Source organism: Salmo salar, chromosome ssa01 (genome assembly GCF_905237065.1).
Source record: "Salmo salar chromosome ssa01, Ssal_v3.1, whole genome shotgun sequence".
NCBI lineage: Eukaryota > Metazoa > Chordata > Actinopteri > Salmoniformes > Salmonidae > Salmo > Salmo salar.
The window spans coordinates 77,211,346-77,231,790 of NC_059442.1; the positions used below are offsets into that span (position 1 = coordinate 77,211,346).

At 40.8% G+C, this 20,445-nt stretch overlaps 1 pseudogene; it reads left to right on the plus strand.

The window, feature by feature from the left end:
• LOC106612973 (zinc finger matrin-type protein 4-like) overlaps positions 1-20,445 on the plus strand; it is a 145,154-nt pseudogene that overhangs the window by 122,610 nt on the left and 2,099 nt on the right.

Here is a 20,445-nt window from a genome sequence, read left to right on the forward strand (position 1 = left end):
AAAGAAAATACAAAAACAAACATAAAGTTCTGCAGGCTTCAAAGCAGCTATACAAAAACAAGATCCCACAAAAACCCAGTGGGAAAAGGCTGCCTAAATATGATCCCCAATCAGAGACAACGAAAGATTGGGAACCATATCAGGCCAACATAGAAATATATAATCTAGAATGCCCACCCAAATCACACCCTGACCTAACCAAATAGAGAAATAAAAAGGCTCTCTACGGTCAGGGCGTGACAGGGCCCCATGAGCTCTCTCAACATGAGACTAGCCTACTCTCTCTCTCTTTCTCTTTCCCTCTCTCCTTTTTCTGAATCACTGCCTTTTATTTTCCTCTTGTTCTCCCTCTCTCTATCTCTCTCTCCTCTCTTTCATTTTTCCCCCTCACCCTTCACTCTCTCTCTCCCCTGTCTCTCTCCATCTCGCTTTCTCTCTCTCCCTCCCTCCCCCATCTCTATCTAACCCCTCTTCTTTTTCTTTCCTTTTTTCTCTCATTTTCATTTCTTCTTCCTCTGTCTATTTTTGGTCCTTCATTCTCGACCACCTGCAAACCGTCTAATTAGCTCACATCTGTTACTGCGCCGTTCATCTAATCACACTCACACACACACACACACACACACACACACACACACACACACACACACACACACGCACACACACACACACACACACAAACACACCCATCTCAGCAGCGCTGCACACGCCTGGCTCCCCTCCATTCTTCTATCCTTCCATCCCACAAAAATCTCAGTAATATATCTGCATTGCTTGTAAGTACACACATTCACACACACACACACACACACACACACACACACACACACACACACACACACACACACACACACACACACACACACACACACACACACACACTAAAACACACACACTCTGGCATACACATAGGAAGAAAGCAGACAGCAGCAATCTTGATCTATAAATGCCTCTCGCTCTCTGTTAATGACTAGTATAGTATCATCAAGTCTTACTGCAAACACCACAGTAATTACACCACAGTCATTTTCTCAAGTAACTCTGCATTGGAGTCAGCTGTAATTCACTGGAAATATGTTTTTTAGCATACAGTAGGCTTGTCTTTTTACATTAGATATGCTTTACAATGATGATGATAGTGATGGTGATGATACTGATGTTGATTGCGATGATGATTAAGATGATGATCATGATGACAATGATGTTGATGGCGATGATGATGATTAAGATGATGATCATGATGACAATGATGATGATTAAGATTAAGATGATGATGATGATGATGTTGATTAAGATGATGATGATCATGGTGACAATGATGATGATGATGATGATTAAGATGATGATGATCATGATGACAATAATGATGATGATTAAGATGATGATGATCATGATGATTAAGATGATGGTGATGATGATGACAATGGTGATGATGATTAAGATGATGATGATCATGGTGACAATGATGATGATGATGATTAAGATGATGATGATCATGATGACTATGATGATGATGATTAAGATGATGATGATCATGATGATTAAGATGATGGTGATCATGATTAAGATGATGATTAAGATGATCACGATGACACTGATGATGAGGATTCAGATGATGATGAGGATGATTAAGATGATGATGATGATCATGATGACAATGATGATGATGATTAAGATGATGATGATGATTAAGATGATGATGATCATGATGACAATGATGATGATGATTAAAATGATGATGATCATGGTGACAATGATGATGATGATTAAGATGATGATAATGATTAAGATGATAATGATCATGATGACGATGATGATGATTAAGATGATGGCGATCATGATTACGATGATGAGGATGATTACGATGATGACGATTCTGATGATAATTATAATAACGACAACAATGATAATAATAATGATGATGTCTGTGTGTTTTTCTCTCATCAGGTCTCCGCAGCAGTTACTCCTGCAGTGTATGTAGTGTGGCGTTGAACTCCATTGAACAGTACCATGCTCACCTCCAGGGCTCCAAGCACCAGAACAAGTAAGTTGATAACACTAACTATGGCTCACGAAAGAGAGAGAGAGAGAGAGAGAAGGTGTGAGAGAGATGGGGGAGAGAGAGCATGACAGAGAGACAGATTATGGGTGTGCAAACTGTGAACAGGACGTCAGCATAGTACTTTCCAGAGACGGAATCAGTTGCACTCGGTCTCTTCTGCATGGAATCTATTGACTTTGGTTCCAATATGGGTAGCCTATATGACAACAGCCATATTTCTCATTACATCAAAAATAAAGTTGAGTAAAAATTCTACCACCATCTGCAGTCAAATAATTAACCTTGTTCATTAATCAACAATGTAACCATAGCTGGCTAGTTGTCTGTACTTTGCAGAACAAGTGCACAACACTTAATTTTGTTGACAAAACCAGAGAGGAAGAGGCAAAGTGAGAGGGTCCACTCGGGAATGCAACGATAAGCAGACTGATAAGCAGGCCGATAAGCAGACCGCCTGCCTTCCCGCCTTTGGAACAACGACTCCCATGGTTAGAGCGGAGACAAGATCATCTGGTCATTATATACAGTATCTCTGACAAAACATATCTGGTTCTCCGAGGACAGATGCTACAGCATTCCATGCTTTTTCTTTGGACAGTCTTCTTGTATTGGGGATTAGTGGGGTCATACAGCAAAGCGTGCTTCTCAACTTTGATGATCAAACGGGTGTCATCCATTTTGCCAACTTTGACCTGTCCTGTCAAATCAGAATATCTTTCAAGGAGGGTTGGAGGAGGGGTCTACTCTACTGCATCCTCTGCCTCGAAAGATGATACAAGGTAGACCATCATCTGCAATTGACTTTCTGTTCATCAGCTGGTTTGAATGTTTAAACGTTTATAAAAAGCATTGATACTATAGATACAGTATAACAACCCACCTCCAATTATGAACTTGGAAGACTACAGCTGCATTTATATATTTGTTTTACAAACAGGTAGGCCTACTGCTATTGTATAGATGTAGCATACTATTGTTATTAATGTTTCTATTACATTTTCATACTATGAAGCTGAGTGAATATGTTTTTAAGTGTTGAAATAGGATTTGTACCAATTATTTTAGGCACTTTGTATGGTGTTTACGTGAGTGGATCCGAGAAAAATAGATCCGAACCTAATTTTAGGTTGCTGCTACAACAGCCGCACAACGTCTACGCTTTACTCACGCGCCGATGTAGCAGGTAACATTGACTATAGTAAGCCTATCAACTCCGTATCACGCAAGTCTCACAGACATGGATTTCACTCGTGTGGTGTAGCTGGGCCGTAAGAGGGTCAAAGTGCAGTGGCAGTCAGTGCTCAGAGAATAGTAATAATCTACATTATAATGTTGTGTTCACGTGATGCTGATCAATAACGTGTTGGTGTAAAATGTGTGATTTTATACAGCTCTCTCCCTCTCTAATTAAGAAACAAGCACATTGTTGTCTATCAAGGTAGAATCAATCCATCAGTGTGTGTGTGTGTGTGTGTGTGTGTGTGTGTGTGTGTGTGTGTGTGTGTGTGTGTGTGTGTGTGTGTGTGTGTGTGTGTGTGTGTGTGTGTGTGTGTGTGTGTGTGAGTGGGTGTGTGTGCCATACCAGGCGGTGATATAGCCGACAGGATGCTCTCAATGGTGCATCTATAGAAGTTCATGAGGGTCTTAGGGCCCAAGACACATTTTTCTTCAGCTTCCTGAGGTTGAAGAGGTGCTGTAGCGCCTTCTTCACCATACTGTCTGTGTGGATGGACCATTTCAGGTTGTCAGTGATGTGCACGCCGAGGAACTTGAAGCTTTGTGTGGTATGGCAACTAGAGGTGTGTAGATCACTGAGAGAGAATATGACAGGACTTCAGTACACACACACATACACACACACACACACACACCGGACACTATCTGTAACAGAGGTTTATATATCATTGTAAGAGGAGATGACAGGGGTGGCAGCACTTTCACCTTTACTCTGTGTGTCTGCTAATCACCACTCAGTACAGCTGACTTACACTGTCGAGAGAGAGAGAGGTATTTGAGAGAGTGAAATGTGTGTGAGAGAGAGAGAGAGATGTAAGGGAGAAAGAGATGTAAGAGAGAGAGATGGGAAGGGAAAGAGAGAGAGAGAGAGAGAGAGAGAGAGAGGGAGATGGGAATGAAAGAGAGAGAGAGAGAGGGAAAGAGTTGGGAAGTGAAAGAGAGAGAGAGAGAGAGGTAAGTGAGAGAGAACGAGATGTGAGAGAGGGCGAGGATAGAGAGAGATGTAAGGGAGATAGAGATGTAAGAGAGAAAGAGAGATGGGAAGTGAAAGAGAGAGAGAGAAAGAGAGATGGGAAGTAACAGAGCTAGAGATGGGAATGAAAGAGAGAGAGCGAAAGAGATGGGAAGTGAAAGAGAGAGAGAGAGAGAGATGGGAAGTGAGAGAGCGCTAGAGCGAAATGGGAAGTAAGAGAGAGCAAGAGAGAGAGAGAGAGAGAGAGAGAGAGAGAGAGAGCGAGAGAGAGATGGGAAGTAATAGAGAGAGATTGCAAGATAGAGGGAGACAGAGAGTTAGGGCTGGCACGATACTTGTATAACCATGTAACCAGCGATTATGGATGAAGAATATGAATAAAACAAAATAGCCATCATAACCCTTCTAATACATCCATTTTGTTGTATTTTTATGTAAATATATCCAATATACCCAATAGCAGTAGTGTACATTTGTAAACATGCAAAAAAAAGATGCTACCATCTCTGCTGACAGTAACATTTAGTGTTAGTTTTAACCCTGTATTTATCCTCGCTACTTTTATTTTATTGCTGCTCTTTAATTATTTGTTACTTGGATTTTTTATTTTTTACTTATCTATTTTTTACTTACACTTATTGTTCTTAAAACTGCATTGTTGGTTAAAACCTGTTGGGGCTACAGGTTAGCAATGAACCCCGAGTCGGGATTGCTAACAAGGCTGGAAATTCAAAACATCAAAAATCTAATAATTTCAATTTCTCAAACAATCAACTATTTTACACAATTTAAAAGATAAACATCTCCTTAATCTAACCACATTGTTCGATTTTCAAAGAGGCTTTACGGCAAAAGCATAAAGTTAGATTATGTTAGGACAGTACATAGCCACAAAAGTACAAACATCCATTTTCAATTCAAGGTCAGGCGTCACCAAAAGCAGAAACCAGCTAGAATTATGTACTAACCTTTGTCAATCTCCATCAGATGACACTCCTAGGACATTATGTTATACAATACATGCATTTTTTGTTCCATCAAGTTCATATTTATATCCAAAAACAGCATTTTACAGTAGCGTGAAATTCAGATTTTTTCTTCTCTGAAATGCTTCCGGTGAACATAACAAAATTACTATTCGAAAACATTGGTAAATTATAATATTGTCATTCAAAGAATAATATATTATCATCTCGTAATTGCTACCGAATGGCCAGATCTCAAAATAACTTTACTGGGAAATCACATTTTGCAATAAACGGGGTGTTATGCTAAGAACACTAATCTATGCTATACAGTTAGCATCATCTAAAATCGATAATAACATTGTAAATATCCCCTTACCTTTGATTATCTCCATCAGAAGGCAGGCATCCCAGGTCCGGAAGGCATCCCAGGTCCGGAACAAATGTGGTTTCTTTTGACAAAGTTCATAATTTATGTCCAAATAACACCAAGTACTTAGCGTTCATTATGCTCCCACAAAACGTGGTGGGGGGAGTGTAAAATCACGCCGAAAAGCAAAAAAAACCTAGTAAATAATCTATTTATGTTCGTTCAAACATGTCAAATGTTGTTTAGCATTAATCTTTTGGTCCATTTTTAACGTTAAACATCAGTAATATTTTCACACAACCTATCCTATGTCTAGATAAACAATGATGACAAACTCACGCTTCTCAGATTTATGCGCAGGCGCAAAAAAATGAAGTGATGACATGTCAACTTCCTTGGATTCTAATTTGCTCTCTGTTTATCATAGACGCTTCAAACAACTTTATAAAGATCGTTGACATCTAGTGGAAGCCGTAGGTGTTGCGAAATGAATCCTTTCTCACTATGGTATCTATAAAACAATGACACTAAATAGTACAGTCACAAAATTCACATTTTTTTTGGATCTATTTTTCACAGGTTTTTGCCTGCAATATGAGTTTTGTTATACTTACAGACACCATTCAAACTGTTTTAGAAAATTCAGAGTGTTTTCTATCCGAATGTGTTAATAATATGCATATCCTAGCTTCTGAGTTGGTGTAGGAGGCAGTTAAAAATGGGCACATATTTTTTTCAAAATGTCTTAATACTGCCCCCGAGCCCCAACAGGTTTTAAGGGCTTGTAAGTAAGCATTTCACTGTAAGGTCTACACCTGTTGATTCAGTGCATGTAACAAAGGCTAGCAAACGGAATATATACACTATTGTTCAAAAGTTTGGGGTCACTTAGAAATTTCAACATTAACAATGTTTACACTGTATTTCTGATCAATGTTATGTTATTTTAATGGACAAAAAAAGCTTTTCTTTCAAAAACAAGGACATTTCTAAGTGACCCCACATTTTTTAATGGTAGTGTATGTGTGCAAAAGCTGCACGATAGACTTGTTTACTGCAGTTTCTAGGCAACAGAAAGCTGTGCTACTGCTGCTGCTGGAAGCAGCGCAGCAGACAGAGATGAGAGAAAAAAGCGGCCTTCATTTTGCAAATGTTTTTTCTGTTATGACGGTGAATGTGGACATTTGCCTGACAAACAACCATAACCGAAAATTCCAGGACCATCACAGCCCTACAGAGAGACAGACAGAAAGAGAGAAGGGGGAAGGGAGGGAGGGAGGAAAGAAGTGCGTGAAAATAAAGAGGAGATTTAAAGTGGACAGAGGTAAGCACCACATTGCTGACTGAGGGTGAATAAGAGAGAAGATAGAGGGATAAAGGAGGGTGGAGGGATAGAGGGGTGCAGAGGGAAGAGGGATAAAGAATGGAGTGAGAGAGAGACCCAAGGGCTGGGGGATAGAGGGATATGACAGAAGAGGGTTAGCTGTGAGACCACTGAATCAGCTAGACTCAGTGTCAGCTCAAAGTAGAGTTGGACTTATGTGGAGTTGAATGTGCAAGACTAATTCCCTTTGAGAGAGAGAGAGAGAGAGAGAGAGAGAGAGAGTGTAAGAGATGGAAAAAGATTGATGGAGCAGGACAGAGAGATTTAGGAAAAAGGGAGAGAGAGGGGAGGGTGTGAAACAAAGTGATGGATGGGGTAGTTATGGTAATGTTTACCAAACTTGGTCCTTGGAACCCCAAGGGGTGCATGCTTTGGTTTTTGCCCTAACACTACACAGCTGATTCAAAAAATCAAAGCTTGATGACGAGTCGATTATTTGAATCAGCTGTGTAGTGCTGGGGCAAAAAACAAAAGGTGCACCCCTTGGGTTGGGAAACGCTGAGTTATGGAGACGAGAGAGAGATGTATGAAGCAGACTGGGTGTATTTATTTAAGGCTGTGTGTATTGATAAGGTGTCAAAAGAGTAATCTCCAGTTACTGTAAAGGTGTTTATCTGTGTGCACACCTGTATCGATCCCCCAGGGAAACCTGGAACAAGACAGGAGGTTCCAACTCACTAGCCACATATTGGCCCATCACTTCCCAAACAACTGATTAACCGCTGAGGCTGTATGTGTATGTGCGTTTGTGTGTGTACGTGTGAGTGTGCATGCGTGTGTGTGTCTTCCTGCATCACAGCACATCAGTGTGCATCTCTTCTAGCAGAGTATAGTCAGGGGGCAGAGAATTATATGATTGCAAATAATGCCCCTGTCTCAACCTATTGTGCTGTATAGTTTGTGAGCTGTCACATAACACACACACACACATAACACACACACACACGCACACACGCACGCACGCACACACACACACACACACACACACACACACACACACACACACACACACACACACACACACACACACACACACACACACACAGAGAGAGAGACACACAAAGCAGAGATATATCACTGAAGCTCAACTTTGTTCCATGGGGAAGGCTTCTCATTTAAGCAGAGAAAGAATGCTGAGAGAGTGTGTGTGTGTATGTTTGTACGTGGGAATGTGTGTTTGTGTAAGTGTGTCAGATTGATGGGCTTCCAGACTTTTAGGCAGAACATTTTAAGCGAGTGTTCCTCTCCCTCAGGAGTAAGCTATCTAATATAGTACACAGAGTGTTTGGCTACTGAGAGAGAGAATTTGCGCATGTGGTATTTGTGTGTGCGTGTGTGTTTGTGTGTGTGTGTGTGTGTGTGTGTGTGTGTGTGTGTGTGTGTGTGTGTGTGTGTGTGTGTGTGTGTGTGTGTGTGTGTGTGTGTGTGTGTGCGTGCATGCGTGTGCATGCATGTGTGTCGGTGTATGTGTGTGTGACAAGCTTCAGCTCGTATAAGGAGCTTTGTGGAGGAGATGAGAGTTCAGCTGACAGTGGCTGAGGATTATCTGAAAGCATAGAAACAGCCTTAAAGAGAGATTGTGTGTGTGTGTGTGTGTGTGTGTGTGTGTGTGTGTGTGTGTGTGTGTGTGTGTGTGTGTGTGTGTGTGTGTGTGTGTGTGTGTGTGTGTGTGTGTGTGTGTGTGTGTGTGTAAATTGTAAAGAGCCATTTCCCTCAACAGGGACCATCAAAGTTTTTAGCTTTTATCTTTAATTATTTGGGAAAAGTGACTCCCAGTACACACTCAGCCCTGTCGAGAACGTTCATATTATAAAACAAGAAATATGTATCTTCAGATACAGATGTATGGTCTGACTCACTGATGATGCATAATAAATATAAAAGCTAGAATCCTTAGTTGCTACATCCATTTTTGCACTAATACATTTATGATATACAGTGCATTCGGAAAGTATTCAGACCCCTTCCATTTTTCCACATTTGTGACTCGTTTCAAGAAACTAGGCATATGACGTGCGTCACTACTTCAGGAGAACCTTTTTTTTATCAAAAGGCGTTTTCTGGGGGCAGAAATGCTTTCTGGATCATGTGAACTTTCATGTGCCTTAATAACAAACTTGTATGTCATCTGTAAATACGAATACAATTGTTAAATGACGAGCCTAGTTGGTTCAGTCTATGAAAAAGTCAGTAACCGTCCCGCAAGCCATGATTGGCTGAGATAATGAATGGGCTGGACATGCCGAGAGATGAGTTCGGATTGGTCTGCCATGTAGCCTGCTTCTGTCTATTTGAGCTTGTAGGTAATCCTTTCTAACGCAACTTCTTTTAAAGATATCCCGTAGTAGAACTGCATAAGTGTTGCTCTAGAGTAAGATAGCTAAGGGGATCTTCAAACTATGGGCAACCATGGCATCCGTGACAGAGAGGTAGAAGTGTCCATCCATGCATCCATGTAAGATACTCTAGCTAGGTACATTTCAGATATTACACGTTTCTAATTTTGTAAGAAAGTCATTTTCATTTCAAGTGTATTGTTAGCTATCTAGCTAATAACTAATAACTAGGCTATAGCTAGCTAACATTGAACCTGGTTGGTTAGCTACCTACAGATTCATGCAGGGTAGTAACGTCATGAGTTGGGATTATGGTTCATTGTTTAGCTAACTAGCTACATGTCTTAACAAAAGACTTCACTATGCAATTAATAATTTCAATAGAATGTTAGTGATGTCACTGCGACAACTGTTGATAGACGTAGCTGGTAAATTGTCTCTGGCTATCTACTCCGATTTCAGAGCACTATAAGCCACTGATGCAGACTTTTGGAACATTTACATTTTAAAAAGTCTAATAAATCCATGTAATATAGCCTTCACAATAAATCCATGTAATATTGTCACGGTTATCGTCGGTGAAGGAGGACCAAAATGCAGCAGGACTGTGTTTGTTCATTTTGAACATTTATTAAATCAAAATGAACACAAAAACAACAAAAACGAACTCAAGAAATACCGACAGTCTTCTCAGGCTCATACATGCTAGACAAGAAACAATCTCCCACAAATACACAGACAAACACACCCAACTAATATAGGACTTCCAATCAAAGGCAACACCACACAGCTGCCTTCAATTGGAAGTCCACCCCAATTAACTCAACATAGAAATGGATTACCTAGACTAAACATAGAATTACATAAACAAGGAACAGTGCCCAAAAACCCCGGAATACATAAATCAAATGCCCTTTTTAGAAAAACCACCACCCCGAACCACATAAACCAAATACCCTCTGCCACGTCCTGACCAAACTACAATAACAATTAATCCTTATACTGGCCAGGACGTGACAAATATAGCCTACACCATCACAATAAATCCATGTAATATAGCCTTCACAATAAATCCATGATTTTAGACAAGTCTAAAGAAACATGATATGATGAAAATGCAGTCTATTTCAGATGAACAGAATTGCATACCCTGAATTGTCCATATGTGTCACGTCCTGACCAGTAAAATAGGTTATTTGTTATTGTAGTTTGGTCAGGACGTGGCAGGGGTGTGTTTGTTTTGTGTTGTCAGGGTTTTTGGGTTGTGTTCTATGTTTTGTATTTCTATGTTCTATTTCCTAGTTTTTCTATTTCTATGTCTAGTTTATTGTTTTGACCATCAATTGGAGGCAGCTGTTCCTCGTTGCCTCTAATTGAAGGTCCTATTTAGTAGGGGTGTTTTTTCTATGGGATTTGTGGGTAGTTGTTTCCTGTTTAGTGTTTGTTGCACCTGACAGTGTTCATTTTATTTAATAAAAGAAGATAATGAGCATTCACATTCCCGCTGCGTTTTGGTCCAATTCATACGACGTCCGTGACAATATGTTAGGTCGTGATCTGGTTATGCCATATGGCTGTGGGCTACACTAATTCATTTAGCAGACAAGATTTGCTTAGAATTCTGTGGCATTATTTTATATTATTTTATAATATGAAGAATACAATTGAACAAAGTTGAATAAAATAGAAAGGATATTTTCTCCAAATGATTCGAGGGAGTTTGTGGCTTTTCTGTGTTGAGCTCTTAACAAAGAAATAGGTACTCCGATATGCTTAATTTAGAGTTATTAATGTAACTTTAGTTGTTGTACAAACATTGAGCTATATGTTTTGAGGCTGCATGATGTGACTAATGATGATTTAGAAGAAGTTGCTTGAAAGGCATGAGCTCTTATCAGTCTCTCATTCACAATTTGACAAGCACTTGATAATGCTTCGACTTTTCCGGCGGCATCCCCTTTGTGTGTCTGTAATGCCTTTTGCGGCCAGTGGCCATTGAGCCCTTGGGCTAAATATAATAATTATAATTCCCTTCTCCCTGAGTGCTGCGTCCTCTGAAGCACCTCTCATTCGCATGGCTCCCCATCCCATGATTGGGTCTTTCTCAAAGGCTATAAGTGAAGACAGACAAATCGGGGACGCTACAAGAAGTTGTTCATTATTAGTGGGTGTGCATTGTGCATGGTTCATGTTGAGTTTGTAACAACAATTGCATTTTCATAGACATACTTGAAAGCCAAATCAGTGATTATTGCAACAACAAAAAATATTCAACTGTTTTGATAAAGTAAGGCTTATATTTAGCCTAGGTAAAATTTTACCTGCAGTTTATTGACTATTAATTGTACATCAAAGCTTATGTAGAGAAACTGTAAAACATGTTTTATTTATATTGTGAATCGCCCATGAGTCTGAAATGTTTTGGCCATATCACCCAGCCCTAGTGTACACTGTCACAAGTCACAATCTTTTCAATTTATTGAGAGTTAACTGTAGCAGACACACACACACACACACAGTCAACTCTATAGCAACAGACCTTTCTCTGTATTGTCATTATGTACAATGCAAATACATGTACATATTTGCGATGATTATGATAACTCGTGCTGTTACTGACCTCTTGTCTAGGGCTAAAGGGTGTGTGTGTGTGTGTGTGTGTGTGTGTGTGTGTGTGTGTGTGTGTGTGTGTGTGTGTGTGTGTGTGTGTGTGTGTGTGTGTGTGTGTGTGTGTGTGCGTGCGTGCGTGTGTGTGTGTGTAATCTCTCTGTTGTAATGTGAGTGTCTGTCCTAAGGGTAGATGGTTGTGAGACTGCAGACAAGCCATTCAACCTTTTAGCCCTGGACACACACTCAGTCACACACTGGATACACACACATAGACACAAGCATACCCACAGCATATGCGTGTGGGTATAAAAGCAGTCCATCTCGCATGTAATGATAAAGTACATCTTCTCTCTCTCTCTCTCTCTCTCTCTCTCGTCTCTCTCTCGCGCTCGCTCGCTCTCTCACACTCTCTCTCCTGTCAGCCCCTGGCGAGGTCTTTCTCTCCTGTCAGCCCCTGGCGAGGTCTTTCTCTCCTGTCAGCCCCTGGCGAGGTCTTTCTCTCCTGTCAGCCCCTGGCGAGGTGTAAGGTTAATTCAGGACTACCGCTGGCTCACACTCATTCCACACGCCCCCACTCTCTTCATCCATCCCTCTCTCTAAAACAACAGAGCGCTCTTACTCCCTAACGTCTGACAAGTGCGGATTCAAAATATGCCCTCAGCCAGCAGCCGAAAAAAAAAAAAAAACAACAACACACACTATATGCGTTAACAAAACACCCACGCATGCACACTTTCACAACCACACACATACACTGTCACATTATCCCGTATGTACTTTGAGGTCTTAGCAAAGTAGTGGAAGGTCCATTACTCGTAGGCAGAAGAGAAGAGTAATGTTAAAACACGCACACAGTGTATGCATGTACACACACATGTTGGTTTTACTACTAAGTGGGGACCCAATAGTGTATTCCCATTCAAAATCATATTGTCCCTAACCACTAAGCCTAACCCTAACTCTTAACCTAACCCTAACCTTAACCCTAGCCTTAACCCTTAAACTAAACCTAACCCTAACTCCTAAACCTAACCCCTTAACCTAATTCTAACCCTAACCCTAAACCTAACCGCTGAGCCTAAAATAGCCTTTTTCTTTTTGGAGACCGGCAAAGTCAAATCAAATCAAACTTTATTTGTCACATGCGCCGAATACAACAACTGTAGACCTTACAGTGAAATGCTTACTTACAAGCCCTTAACCAACAGCGTAGTTCAAGAAGAGTTTAGAAAATATTTACCAAATAAACTAAAGTAAAAATGATTAAAAGTAACACAATAAAATAACAATAACGAGGCTATATACAGGGTGTACCGGTAGAGAGTCAGTGTGCAGGGTACAGGTTAGTTGAGGTAATTTGTACATGTAGGTAGGGGTGAAGTGACTATGCATAGAAGTGACTATGCATAGATAATAAACAGCGAGTAGCAGCAGTGTACAAAACAAATTGGGGGTGGGGGGTCAATGTAAATAGTCCGGTGGCCATATGATTACATGTTGGGCAGTCTTATGGCTTGGGGGTAGAAGCTGTTAAGGAGCCTTTGGTCCTAGATTTGGCGCTCCGGTAACTCTTGGCGTGCGGTAGCAGAGAAAACAGTCTATGACTTGGGTGACTGGAGTCTCTGACAATTTTATGTCCCCACTTGTCAGAATGTTCCTTGTTTTTCTATCCTTGTGAGGACTTTTGAAACCCAAAAGGATAGTAAAGTTAGAACACACACGCACTGTAAATGGTGGAAAAAAAGTGTGAGGAGGAGGAGAGGTCACTGGCCTCTATTGAGCGCTCTCTCTATAATACTCTAATAACATTGACATTGCTGTCAGTTTGATAGAGGGTTGAGAGCTGTGCTCACTTCATATCGACTCAACACAGGCAGGTGTGCTTGTCCGACACCTCGAGGGACAGATTATTGCAGGTGCACTGCTTCTTTAATGTCAGAGTGCCATATCGAGGCCCATGCTTTCAGAGAGGATGAGAGATGGCAAAGGAGAGGAGAAGAGGAGATGAGTAGAGTAGGCCTAAATAAAAAGAAGAATGAGGAGAAATAAAGAGAAGAGTTGTCTTTGGGCACCTGCACACACACACACACACACACACACACACACACACACACACACACACCTGCCATTTCTTTCACAAATTTTCTCTGTCTCTCTCCGTTCTCTCTCTTTTCTCTCTACACACACACACACACCTTAAACAAACACACCTGATATCGCACTTGATTCCTCTAAGGAGTTTTGATTGGAGGTGTTTGAAAGTTTATTTACCATTATATAAATCTCAAAATGAGTCAGAATAGTAAGTAACCAACTTTAAACTATATCATCACCAAAGGCTTGTATACTGTAGGTAGATCTCCAGTGTTACAGAATATAGTGTAACTTTAAAAGCCTCACGATGGAAGAAATGCCATCAAAGTATAGTGTGTAGTGCTGAACGATTAACACATATTTGTTTTTTTTTTTGGGGGGGGGAGTATTAAACAACTAATTGACAAACATCAGTTCAATTACTTGAATTCCAATTATTTTATGTTTTTGTGAACCCAACGATTGTCTAGAGAGAAATCAAATAATTTAGAACGAAATCAAGGCTGTATCACACGCGTTGTCCAGGTTTGGCCGGGGTAGGCCATCATTTAAAATAAGAATTTTTCTTAACTGACTTGCCTAGTTAAATAAAGATTAAATAAAACTATATATTTTTTAAAGAACTCTGTAGGACGCTAGGCTAAAGAGAGTTGTAGTTTTCATTAAGCAAATATTCGACCTAGTTCAGTGTAGAAACATTGTAAATAACTATAATTGTATCAGAGAGGAAGACGCGAACCGAGAGGTTTCACTCTCGCCAAAATCTATCCAAACTAAGCCCTATGCGTTTCTATGTGCTTATTTTGGACCGAAACTTGTCGCATGCCTTCCTGCCTTTGGGACAACAACTCTCAATGTTAGAGCAGAGACATGAGTATTACATACAGTACCAGTCAAAAGTTTGGACACACCTACTCATTCAAGGGTTTTTCTTTATTATTACTATTTTCTTCATTGCACTTGAAGATTTCAAAGTTCTTGAAATGTTCCAGATTGACTGACCTTCATGTCTTAAAGTAATGATGGACAGTCATTTATCTTTGCTTATTTGAGCAGTTCTTCCCATAATAATTTTACCAAATAAGGCTATCCTCTGTAAACCACCCCTACCTTGTTACAACACAACTGATTGGTTCAAATGACTTAAGAAAGAAAGAAATTACACAAATTCACTTTTAACAAGGCACACCTGTTAATTGAAATGCATTCCAGGTGACTACCTCATGAAGCTGGTTGAGAGAATGCCAAGATTGTGCAAAGCTGTCATCAAGGCAAATGGTGGCTACTTTGAAGAATCTGAAATATATTTTGGTTACTACATGATTCCATATGTGTTGTTTCACAGTTTTGATGTCTTCACTATTATTCTACAATGTAAAAAAGATCAAAAATAAAGAAAAACCCTTGAATGAGTAGGGGTGTCCAAACTTTTGACTGGTACTGTACATATCTCTGGACGGATACACTTTTGCGCATGAGATGTTAGGTTAGATGCACACAGACCGCATAGACTGCATGAGAGAGGAATGTACACAACACAATGATGAGAGGGACAGAGATAGTTCTTGAAAGTATGCCTTATCTACTTTGAAGAACTAGTACAATTATTTCGTCAGACAGCTCTGCAGCATACTTAGGCACCAGTGGAGGCTGGTGGGCGGAGCTATAGGATGACGAGCTCATTGTATTGGCTGAAATGGAACGGTGTCGAACACATTAAAAATATGGAAACCACGTTTGAATCCGTTCCATTAATTCCATTCCAGCCATTACAATGAGCCCGTCCTCCTATAGCTCCTTCTGCCAGCCTACACTGTAAATAGAATGACTAAAGAATGGGGACTCGGGGAGAACATAATGTTAGATGGCCTGGATGCCTGACTGCTACTGCCTGAACAGAGATGAGATGATTCGTTTAAGGAATGAATAATTATAAAGTCATCAAATAACAACAAGGTAATATAAACAACTGAAATATTGTATTATTTCATAGCAAATTCCTATTTGTCTATTGATGTCTACCCGATGTGGACCTGATTAAAGACAATGGAATATTTTCAATGTTTTGGCAATTGAATGTTCACTATTTCTGGCTTTGGAATTTCTATTAAAAATCTCAAAAATTATTGTAAAGCCATTATTTCATAATGCATTTCATGTTAAAAATAAATAATTGAAAGCGAAATCAAAAACTTGATATTTTTTTAAATAATGGAACCGAAACTGAACCCACCTCAAAAAGCATTAGTAGTGCACCATAACAAGAATATAACCAATCCAGCAAATGGGTTACGTGTTGTTGGGTAAGGGCAGGCCTGGGCAATTATTTTCCATGGAGGGCCACATTAGAATATTTTTTTGGGGCCAGAATCATATTACAGGATTATACATAATGTGTATGACTGTGTTGACAGATATATCTACTGTAAGTCACGTCCAGATATGCTACTTATTTTACTTTTTTAACATGCACAGAAATAAACCACATCCATGTTCTCCTTTTGGTAGGTATTTTCATTATTAAACATGCAATGAACTACACGGTGTAACGAGTGCGCTGAGAGTTGGGAAGCAAGTTCAGGGAGTGAGTGTTTTAATAAATAAAATAAGCAATGAACAAGAAACACAAACGAACTGACAAGAAAACAGAGTCAATAACACCTGAGGAAAGAACCAAGGGGAGAGACAGATATAGGGAAGATAATCAAGGAGGTGATGGAGTCCAGGTGAGTGTCATGAGGTGCAGGTGCGCGAGACGATGGTGACAGGTGTGCGGGATAATCAGCAGCCTGATGACCTAGAGGCCGGAGAGAGAGTATACGTGACACACGGAGGGAAAGTACGCTGTGCATTCAGCACCATGGACAGAGCTCGATTTAACAGGTATGCACAAAAACACAAGAAAGAGAGAGAGCACAACATTACATTTAAACTACTCAATCAGTGTGAGGAGTGAAGTCTCTGATGGCCATTGACTAGAGCAGTGAACTCAGATATAGTTTCTGACGTCACTATGCGCAGGATTGCTGAGAGGTGAGCGTCAGTAAGAGATGATCTGTGCCTTGACTTGTTATATTTCATCACTGAAAATGTCTGTTTACATACATAGGTTGACCCAAACAGTACAAACATCTTCTGAGCATGACTCCTAATCTTTGGAAAGTTTTGTTCATGGAGAGATGCATAGAACCTCGTCAGTGACATTGTTTTGAATAGTTCTCCAATCACTGCATCAGATTTAAGACCGATAAGCTCAAGTTGCAGGTCAGTGGGAACGTTATCTACATTGAAGTTGAAAGGAGATGGCATTTTTCAACACTTTGAAATCCTCAAAACTACGAGAAAGCTCACTGTTTAAAGCACGCAGCAGCGATGTATACTTCTCTCGCTGTTTATCTGATAGGGAACAGACAAGTAGTGTCAGAAGGTGGGTGAGATTGTTGGCTTCTACTTGGTGGGTAAGGAGGAGTAATTTTCCCTTGAAGGCTTTGACAAGGCTGTACATCTGATGTGCAAAAAGGCCCTTCCCTTCAGAATTCAGTTCATTCATGAGGACCAAGGTGAAGGCAAATCAGCCAACCATTCTTTACCTTGCAGTTGAGGGAAATCCACATATTTTCCTTTCATTTGCAAAAACTCTGCACTCTCTAACTTCAGGTCCCACACCCTTTTAAGCACCTCCTCCAAACTCAGCCATCTCACATTTGTGTGGTAGGGGAGATTTACATTTTAGTAATTTAGCAGACACTCTTATCCAGAGCAACTTACAGTAGTGAATGCATACATTTCATAATTTTTTTTCTTCGTACTGGTCCCCCGTGGGAATCATACCCACAACCCTGGCGTTGCAAACACCATGCTCTACCAACTGAGCCACACGGGACCCATGACCTGCGCGGTCTCTTCCAACAGTGAGACAAACTGCCTGTGGTTTAAAGATTTTGCTATTATGAAGTTTACCATTTTAGTGATTGTATCCACAACATGGCTCATTTTCAGAACACATTTACACAGCACCTCCTGATGAATAATGCAATGCAGGAAAATCATTTTCTGATCTGGTTTGAGCTTAGCTACTTGATCTTGTATCCTTTTTAAAAGGCCAACATTTTTTCCTGTCAAGTTTGGGCACCCATCAATGGTCACACTGGATAACTTTTTAGAACTCAGTCTCAGCTTTGCCACACACTTATTAACCTCCTCCATTAATTATTTCCCTGTGGTTGTGCTCTTCATTGACTGCACTGGAGCAAGCTCCTTTGTAATTTTAAAGTCTGGGGTTATGCCTCGTAAGAATATCAACAACTGCGCTGTGTCACGTGCATCACTGCTCTCATCCCAGACCAAGGAGAAATAGGTGAAATCTTTTATCTTGTCTTTCAACTGTTGTTCCATTTTCTCTGCGATGTTCTCAACACACCGTGTCACTGTTCGTCTTGACAGGGAAACATTTTCAAACAGCTCTTTCTTGTCAGGGCAAAGTATTGCTGCAGAGTCAATTAAACATTCTCCACTCGTGGCTCCCGAGTGGCGCAGCGGTCTAAGGCACTGCATCTCAGTGTAAGAGGCATCACTGCAGTCCCTGCTTCAAATCCAGGCTGCATCACATCCAGCTGTGATTGGGAGTCCCAAAGGGAGCTGCACAATTGGCCCAGCGTCGGCCGGGGTACGCCATCATTGTTAATAAGAATTTGTTCTTGACTGACTTGCCTAGTTAAATAAAGGTTAAATGAAAAACTATATATATTTAAACATTCTTTAATGAATTTGCCCTAAGCGAATGGCTTGTTATGTTTAGCAATTTTGTGGGACAGTACATAGCTAGCTCTCGCAATTCCGTTGTTTGCTGAATGCAGTTTTGTGAAAAGTCCTTGCTGCTTTTGCAACTGAGAAAGCAACTCTTTCGATGAACTTGCCCTCTGCTCAGAAGACATATTCATATATTTCTCTGCATGTTTCGTCTGGAAGTGTCGGGACAAGTTGTAGTCTTTCAAGACAGCGATGCTCTCTTTGCACACTAAGCACAAAGCTTTCCCTGATACTGTACTTCAAAAAAGAAATATTTCGATGTCCACTCTTGTTGGAACACCCTACATTCATTGTCTACTTCCCTTTTCTTGGAAATCTTTGAAAAACTCATTTTTGCGCAATTTCTAGCTAGCTACTATTTGTAACTGTGATGTGTGTGTCAGCCTGTCAGTCACTGTCTGTCCTAGCGCAGTTGTTATTTATACGTGCCTTCAAAATACATTTCCCACAAGCGGTGGGATTTAAATCATTACACAAAGGGGCTTTAAATTTGAATCACAAATATGTTTTTCAAAATTGTACTATCGCAAATTCTTTTTGTGATCGGGGCCGTATTGAATCCGTATTGAATCAATCGCGGGCCGTATTGAATCAGGTCGCGGGCCGTCCTTTGCCCATGCCTGGGTTAGTTTTAGGGTTATGCAAATGCATTAGGTGATGTTGTGTTAGGGTTACGGTTATGCAAATGCATTACGTGATGTTGTGGCTTGAAACCAGTTTGGGTTTTTCACTGGAAAGGTATTGATTTACATTTCAATTTTCAGTTCAAATGTTGTTTTGTCCATTTTGGGCAATCATGCTCGCCCCTCTTCTCACCCTGCCCCTAGCACTAAATCTCAGCCCTGTCTCCTCTTATTCGAACAGGTTTTAACCTAGTCTGTATTGACAGTGCTAGGGCGCATGCACGCATACAAACACACACGTACACACACACATTCTCTCTCTTTCGCTCTCTCTCTTACACACACTCTCTCTTAAACACACTCTCGCACACAGACACACACAAACACGCACACTACTGTAAAAAACAGTAAGGCATCACAGTGGCGAAGCCCATTTAGGAATCAGACTTTCTTTCACATTTCTGTAGACACATGGTCCTCTAGAGACGTATGTGGAGAGAGGTAGTGAAGGGAGAGCGGAGCGGATGTGAGAGGTGCTGGGGTGAGGGTGAAAATGAGTTAGGTAAGGGGAGATGAGGCAAGAATGGAGTGAGGTGAGGTAAGACTGGGATAAGAATGGATGAGGTAAGGGGAGATGAGGCAAGAATGGAGTGAGGTGAGGTAAGACAGGTAAGAATGGGTGAGGTAAGGGGAGATGAGGCAAGAATGGGGTGAGTTGAGGTAAGACTGGGGTAAGGATGGGTGAGGTAAGTGGAGATGAGGCAAGATGGAGTGAGGTGAGGTAAGACTTGGGTACGGATGGGCGAGGTAAGGGGAGATGAGGTAAGGATGGAGTGAGGTGAGGGGATGTTGGGGTAAGGATGGGTGAATTGAGGGGAGATAAGGCAAGAATGGAGTGAGGGGAGGGGAGGGGAGGGGAGGGGGGGAGGGGAGACTGGGGTAAGGATGGGTGAGGTGAAGCAAGAATGGGGAGAGTTGAGGTA